Below are 6,924 nucleotides of genomic sequence, written 5' to 3' on the forward strand. Positions count from 1 at the left end.
TGCGGGAGGGCTGGGTAGCGCGAGGGGCAGGGGGTCTGGCGCTGGGTGCGGTCCAGGCGCGGACGGGCGTAGACGGGCTTACCTTTGGCGCACCTTCGGCGCGGGTTGGGCGCGAACGCTGCGCGTGGACGCTGAGCGCGGGAGCTACTGTCATATATGGATAGTGGAGGGGGAGGGGCGAGGGCGGCTCAGCTGGGAGGCGTGGCGGGCTCAGGGGAACACAACAACAGCAGGATCAAAATGGAGGGGAGGTCAGAGCAGGGCGCCGGGGGATATCACACACAACAATGCAATGTAATGCAAGCAAAGCAATGTAAGCGCTGTGGAATAATAGCGCTATGAAATTACGAAGCTTACTAACAATGGCGCTATGCAAATAACAGAACTTGGTTACAATGCAGCAATACGATACCACGCTGTAAAGAGCAGCGAGGGGAGCGATCACTCAAGGCGGAAGCGGCGAGTGAATCACAGCGCTGCGAGGTTTGGGGAATGCTTTTGAATGCTTGTGGGAGGGCGGCTCAGCTGGGAGGCGTGGCGGGCTCAGGGGAACACAACAACAGCAGGATCAAAATGGAGGGGAGGTCAGAGCAGGGCGCCGGGGGATATCACACACAACAATGCAATGTAATGCAAGCAAAGCAATGTAAGCGCTGTGGAATAATAGCGCTATGAAATTACGAAGCTTACTAACAATGGCGCTATGCAAATAACAGAACTTGGTTACAATGCAGCAATACGATACCACGCTGTAAAGAGCAGCGAGGGGAGCGATCACTCAAGGCGGAAGCGGCGGGCCTGTGACAGGTGCAGGGGAGTGTGGATCAAGGAAACAGCTGGTCGGTAACTGGAGAGGGGTCTGTGGGGCCCTCAGCCTGGTGAGGAGACACAGGAGTGAAGGTGGGTCCTGGGGAGAGGGGCGTGGCTTTGTCTGGCTCCAGGGGGGAGGGGCAGTGAGAGGCAGTGCGGGGGCTGCTGCTGCTGTCCTCTGGTCCTGGGCTCTGGGTCTGGAGAAGTTCCAGGGTTGTAAATGATGAGACATGAGCAGGATGTTGCACAAATCGTGACCCCTCATTCCTTCTGGTTTGTCAGGAGTGGGGTGTCTGTGACCCCATTGATGGTCAGACCCTAAGGGTGGCAGGGTGACTTCAAGAATACAGATGAGAGTCTAACAGGACACACTCCTCTCACAGAAACTGAGCCCTGCAATGTAAAAGCAGCCTCCCATATGGTCTAGCGGTTAGGATTCCTGGTTTTCACCCAGGCGGCCCGGGTTCGACTCCCGGTATGGGAAGTACAGTTTTTTGCTGTTGCAACATTATAAAAGTATTTTATTCCATCCAAACCAAAATGGCTCTTGAAGTCCTAATAACTCTCACGTGCGTCTCTTCCCTTCTATCAGTCTAAAGCCCTTTGCGGTTTACACCGACCCCTCGGCTCCTGTTCCCGCCCCAGCCCTTGCTGCACAGCTGCTGCAGTATTAAAGAACTGGAGGGAAAAAGCCACAGATCGATACTATGAAGGGCTATTCGATGTTTGCCTTTTACCACACAACGAAGAGTACAGATTATATAAATAGCGCGTGGATTACAAAAGCACCCGTTTCCTGGGCTCTCACTGTGTGGAATGCTCGTTTCTTTCCTGCTCCGCCCGAGCTATGGGAGAGGCGCTTTTGGAGTCTGTGTTGTGACATTAATAACCCGCTGTGTTGATTTATAGGAGATGAGGATTTAGGAAGTTCCTGTTTTCTCTCCTCTGTGGGGGCAGCTCCTGTGTGCGCCGTTTCTTGGCACTACACCAACTTTAAGAGTAAGTTAAAGCGCTGCCCCAAAGGACAGTTTGAAGCATCAATGTGTCATTTTCCATGTGTTAGTTAAATCAAAGTTTCGTGTACGGTGTTTTAAGGATTTCATTGAGAAATAGACTTCTTTAATTGGACTTTTAACATACACTGTTGACCAATAGAAAGTCAGCACTTAGGTGAAAAGTGACATATATTTAACTATGTGGTTCCATGGTGTAATGGTTAGCACTCTGGACTCTGAATCCAGCGATCGGAGTTCAAATCTTGGCGGGACCTGAGGTGCTTTTATTTTTCACTTCATTTGTTATATATATTGTTCTAGGTATTGAGCAGGGCGCCATTTGTATTTGTTATTTGCTTCCAATTATTCTGGGTCTAGAGTAGTGGGGCATTTGTATCCCGAACATACCCCCTCCCTTCCTGTTTTCATTCTCCTCCTGGTCTCTGTGGACATCCATACATTCTCTTTAGGCGGTGCTGGGCAACACAGGTGTTTTATCATTCCTGTGCCTGTGTGGACACCTTTCTCCTGTAGCTGCACAACAGTCACACGCACAGTGTGGACCTGACTCCAGCGCCATTCACACCGGATAACTTACAAGGAGACACACCGACGGGACAGCAGGGTGTAAAAGAAAGGCTTTAATAAAGTGTGAACGGATACAAATCAAAAAGGCTTTTTGTTTTATTTCTGCACTTTATAGGTAACTACACAACATATGAAGGGAGATGACAATTCCACCAGAACTGTTGGGCAAAAAAGTGAAATATAATCTGTTTGTCGCGTAAAGCGATCTAATGGCAGTGGGCCGAGTTTACGCTAACAGCAACAAAAAAACAAGCATTGGCATAGCCAATAGGTCTCACCTTCGGGACCTTAAAAGTGTTTTGCCATGTAACAATTGATGTTGTACCAAAGATATTGTGCTGCATAACTAAATATCCCAAAAGCGAGACCTATTGGCTGTGCCAATGCTTGTTTAAGATGTGTGCCCTTACAGTACCTTGTTCCATCTGCTGTAGATTGAAGTTGTGGTGAGGCCCCGTGACTTGAGACCCATGACCTTGTTAAAGGCACTCAGCGCCTGCTCTCCCTATGACAGCACACGGGCCACTCACCTCCATACACACACCAGGGGAGCAGGTGTCTCCACTCACCTCCATACACACAACAGGGGAGCGCGTGTCTCCACTCACCTCCATACACACAACAGGGGAGCAGGTGTCTCCACTCACCTCCATACACACAACAGGTGCGCAGGTGTCTCCACTCACCTCCATACACACAACAGGTGAGCAGGTGTCTCCACTCACCTCCATACACACAACAGGGGCGCACGTGTCTCCACTCACCTCCATACAGACAACAGGGGCGCAGGTGCCTCCACTCACCTCCATACACACAACAGGGGCGCACATGTCTCCACTCACCTCCATACACACCACAGGGGAGCGCGTGTCTCCACTCACCTCCATACACACAAAAGGGCGCATGTGTCTCCACTCACCTCCATACACACACCAGGGGCGCATGTGTCTCCACTCACCTCCATACACACAACAGGGGCGCGCATGTCTCCACTCACCTCCATACACACAACAGGGGCGCACATGTCTCCACTCACCTCCATGCACACAACAGGGGCGCGCATGTCTCCACTCACCTCCATACACACAACAGGGGCGCACGTGTCTCCACTCACCTCCATACACACAACAGGGGCGCGCATGTCTCCACTCACCTCCATACACACAACAGGGGCGCACATGTCTCCACTCACCTCCATACACACAACAGGGGCGCATGTGTCTCCACTCACCTCCATACACACACCAGGGGCGCACGTGTCTCCACTCACCTCCATACACACAACAGGGGCGCATGTGTCTCCACTCACCTCCATACACACAACAGGGGCGCATGTGTCTCCACTCACCTCCATACACACACCAGGGGCGCACGTGTCGCCACTCACCTCCATACACACAACAGGGGAGCACATGTCTCCACGCACCTCCATACACGCAACAGGGCAGCAGGTGTCTCCACTCACCTCCATACATCCATGCACACAGCAGGGGAGCAGGTGTCTCGGGGGTTCAGAAGGAGACGTCTTGTCCCCCCATGATTTAACAGAGGTGGGCAGCAGCTGCAGTCCCTGGGGGGCAGACTGTTAGTTTTGGCAAATTGAACGTATAAAATTGCACGAGAAGTTTCTTATTTTAATAATAGCAACTAAATGAGCACTTAATCATATAAAACTCTCGGAAGAACCAATATATGCAATTAAATGAGTAAAATCACACTTAATCACATAACTGAAAAACCAATAAATGCAATTAAATGTATAAAAGCGCATTTAATCCCATAACACTCTCTGAAAAACCAATTAAATGCAATTAAATGAGTAAAAGGCATAAAGATTGGAGAATGCGGGCATCGATCCCGCTACCTCTCGCATGCTAAGCGAGCGCTCTACCATCTGAGCTAATTCCCCTTCCGCATTCCATGGGGGAGGTAGCGGGATTGATGCGCGCATTCTTCGTGCTCGTTCTTTTTCATTTTAAATTATATTTTCTTTCCTGAAATTAGCCTCTAGACAGAGGTTTGCTCTTTGATTCCCAGTTGCTCAATCTGTTGCCATTGAAGCGTCTGACACAGCTCGTCTGTGTGTCGTGTGCTGGTGCGTGTCGTGTGCTCGTGCATGTCGGGTGCTCGTGCACATGTCGTGTGCTCGTGCATGGCGTGTGCTCGTGTGCATGTCGTGTGCTCCTGCATGTCGTGTGCTCCTGCATGTCGTGTGCGTGCATGTCGTCTGCTCGTGCATGTCGTGTGCTCGTGCATGTCGTGTGCTCGTGCATGTCGTGTGCTCGTGCATGGGTTCAATGTGCACACCAGCCCCGTGCCCCAGTTACGTCATAGGAGTCTGGCATTCATCGAAGTGACTCTGTTGTGCCCACGAGTGGCAGAACGGGTGGTCCTCGCCACGCATCACACTTACTTCCAGTTTACCTCACTTGTCTGCAGTGCACTTTAAACTCGCCCCTGCAGGGTGCTGCTTTTTAAGGGTTTTCTGTGCACAATACGGCAGGTCCGCGTTTTGTTAATATTTCTGTAAATTGTCAGAACTGGCAAAATCTGAGATAATCTCATTTGAATCCTTGAACCCGCTTCTATAGAGGCGTCTGGCACATAAGGCTGGCACCTGGGGCCTCATTTATAAGAAATGACGCGTCGCTGCGTGAAAGCAGCGATGCGTCACTTCTCAGTGCAGTCCAGTCCGAACTACCAAGCCATGTCAACGACATTGTTCTACATTCTGTCCATCAACTGTGTTTTTTGCAATTTTCACCCCGAGTGTGCTGGGTATACTCAGACGTGAGTCCCAGGCTCTCCACAGCACTGGAGTCAAGCTATCCAGGCTGATGAAGGCTGATAGCCAGAAACCGGTCCTCGGATGCTTGATTCCGGTCTGGGAAAGACATGGCTTGGTAGTTCAAACTGGACTGTTCCCATGAGGCACAGGGTCAGAGCTGATTTGCATATAGCCAGTGTCTTACCCAGGGTGGTGTGGAATGTAAAAAAACGATGGATTTAGGCCCAGATCCTTGTACTGGGGTGAATGTATGACATTGTTGTACATTTTGTCCATCAACTGTGTTTTTTGCAATTTCCAAATTAACGCAGCACGGCGCAGCAAAATGACTTCCTACACCGCGCTGCATTACTTTGTTGTAAATCTGCCCCTTAGAGTTTAAAATTAAAATTAAAATTCCCTATACACGTGAAGGGATTTTAAATCGGAGGCTAAAAATGAAGTTGGAGCAGCACGAATCGAGCCAGAGTGATGTGGACGGGCACGAGTCGAGCCAGAGTGATGTGGACGCTGTTGGTCTCACTGAGGCACTGTCTGCTCCGAGGAAATTACAGAGGCTGGTTTAGGAGCTTAAAAGAAAAGGAGGTGTGGGGGAGCCCAGTTCATGGGCTTATCGCTGAAAAATTAAACTGCAAAGTTCTCAATAGAATTTTGATTTATGTTTGTGGTTTAACAAAAGTATTTCTTAATTTCTATACATATTTGATGTATTTCTTAGTTTGAGTATTGTTTTAGTATAACCTCTTAGAACCCCTTTAGGTCAGTGTCCAGGGCTTTCAATGACCCATCAGTGGGGGGAGGGGGCGTCACCAGAAATCAAAAGATTAATAAAAACCACTATGTCACTAAGATGTTTAAAATTGTAACCATTTGTTATACATGGCTCGAATAGTGGGCCCATCATTAAGGAATCAGTGTCATAAAACATGAAATTCTATTTTTTTTAAAACCCCAAAAGCACAATCAATCGAACAGTTGTGAAATAAAGAGTAAAAAAAAAAAATCACACTTTCCTGACTGGGAATTGAACCCGGGCCACGGCAGTGAGAGCGCTGAATCCTAACCACTAGACCACCTTGAACACACAAAAGTTTACTTCTCAGCCCTAGATTACTACAAAGGTGCAGCGCTGGGTGTAAATGTTGGATGGAGGCGCTATTTATATTCGCATTCATCCTACCGCTGCCTTTACAGAAAAGCCCCAAAACAGGAAAGTATCATATAGCAGTTAAAAAACTGTTTTGCAGACTACAGCGTAAGGAAACGGACAAAACAAAACAAAGACGCACTTAGAAGAGACCGAGGCCGGGGTGAGTGAGAAACGCCAATAATCACCATTCACTGAGAGACCTCGACTGCGCAGCGTTCAGTGACCACCGCTCAGTGAGAGCTACACACGTGCACAGGGAGATCTTATCTGTGCACCGGTCACTGGTGTTCAGTGAGATTCCGATTAGATGTGAGTGTGGTACACTCAGCTGCGCAGGGTCAGTGACCTGGATTCAGTGAGAGAGGCCATAGCTCTGCAGGTTTCACTCGCACATATTCACTGACGGATATTTCTGCTGTGCAGGGTTCAGGCACGAGTATCCAGTGGGAGCTCATGTGCTCTGATATTTTCAGTTGCGAAACAGAACAAAGTCGCTAGCCTGGATATTTTGATTTCAAATTAGAGCTCACACAGCCCATAAGTACTGCGTGGCCAAACCATTTACTTAGCAAAACATTTATTTTGGTTCTTAA

The 6,924-nt window shown here is 49.0% G+C and overlaps 2 non-coding genes across 2 annotated transcripts; one reads left to right on the forward strand and one right to left on the reverse strand.

Annotated features, from left to right (window-relative positions):
* The first annotated feature begins 1,222 nt into the window (after window positions 1-1,222).
* TRNAE-UUC (transfer RNA glutamic acid (anticodon UUC)) lies at window positions 1,223-1,294 on the forward strand. Its single transcript has one exon. It is a non-coding gene; the product is annotated as a tRNA-Glu (tRNA).
* A 2,935-nt stretch (window positions 1,295-4,229) lies between these two features.
* On the reverse strand, window positions 4,230-4,302 carry TRNAA-AGC (transfer RNA alanine (anticodon AGC)). Its single transcript has one exon. It is a non-coding gene; the product is annotated as a tRNA-Ala (tRNA).
* Window positions 4,303-6,924: the final 2,622 nt, after the last annotated feature.

The sequence above is a fragment of the Lissotriton vulgaris genome, unplaced genomic scaffold (assembly GCF_964263255.1).
Source record: "Lissotriton vulgaris unplaced genomic scaffold, aLisVul1.2 SCAFFOLD_2376, whole genome shotgun sequence".
Classification (NCBI taxonomy): domain Eukaryota; kingdom Metazoa; phylum Chordata; class Amphibia; order Caudata; family Salamandridae; genus Lissotriton; species Lissotriton vulgaris.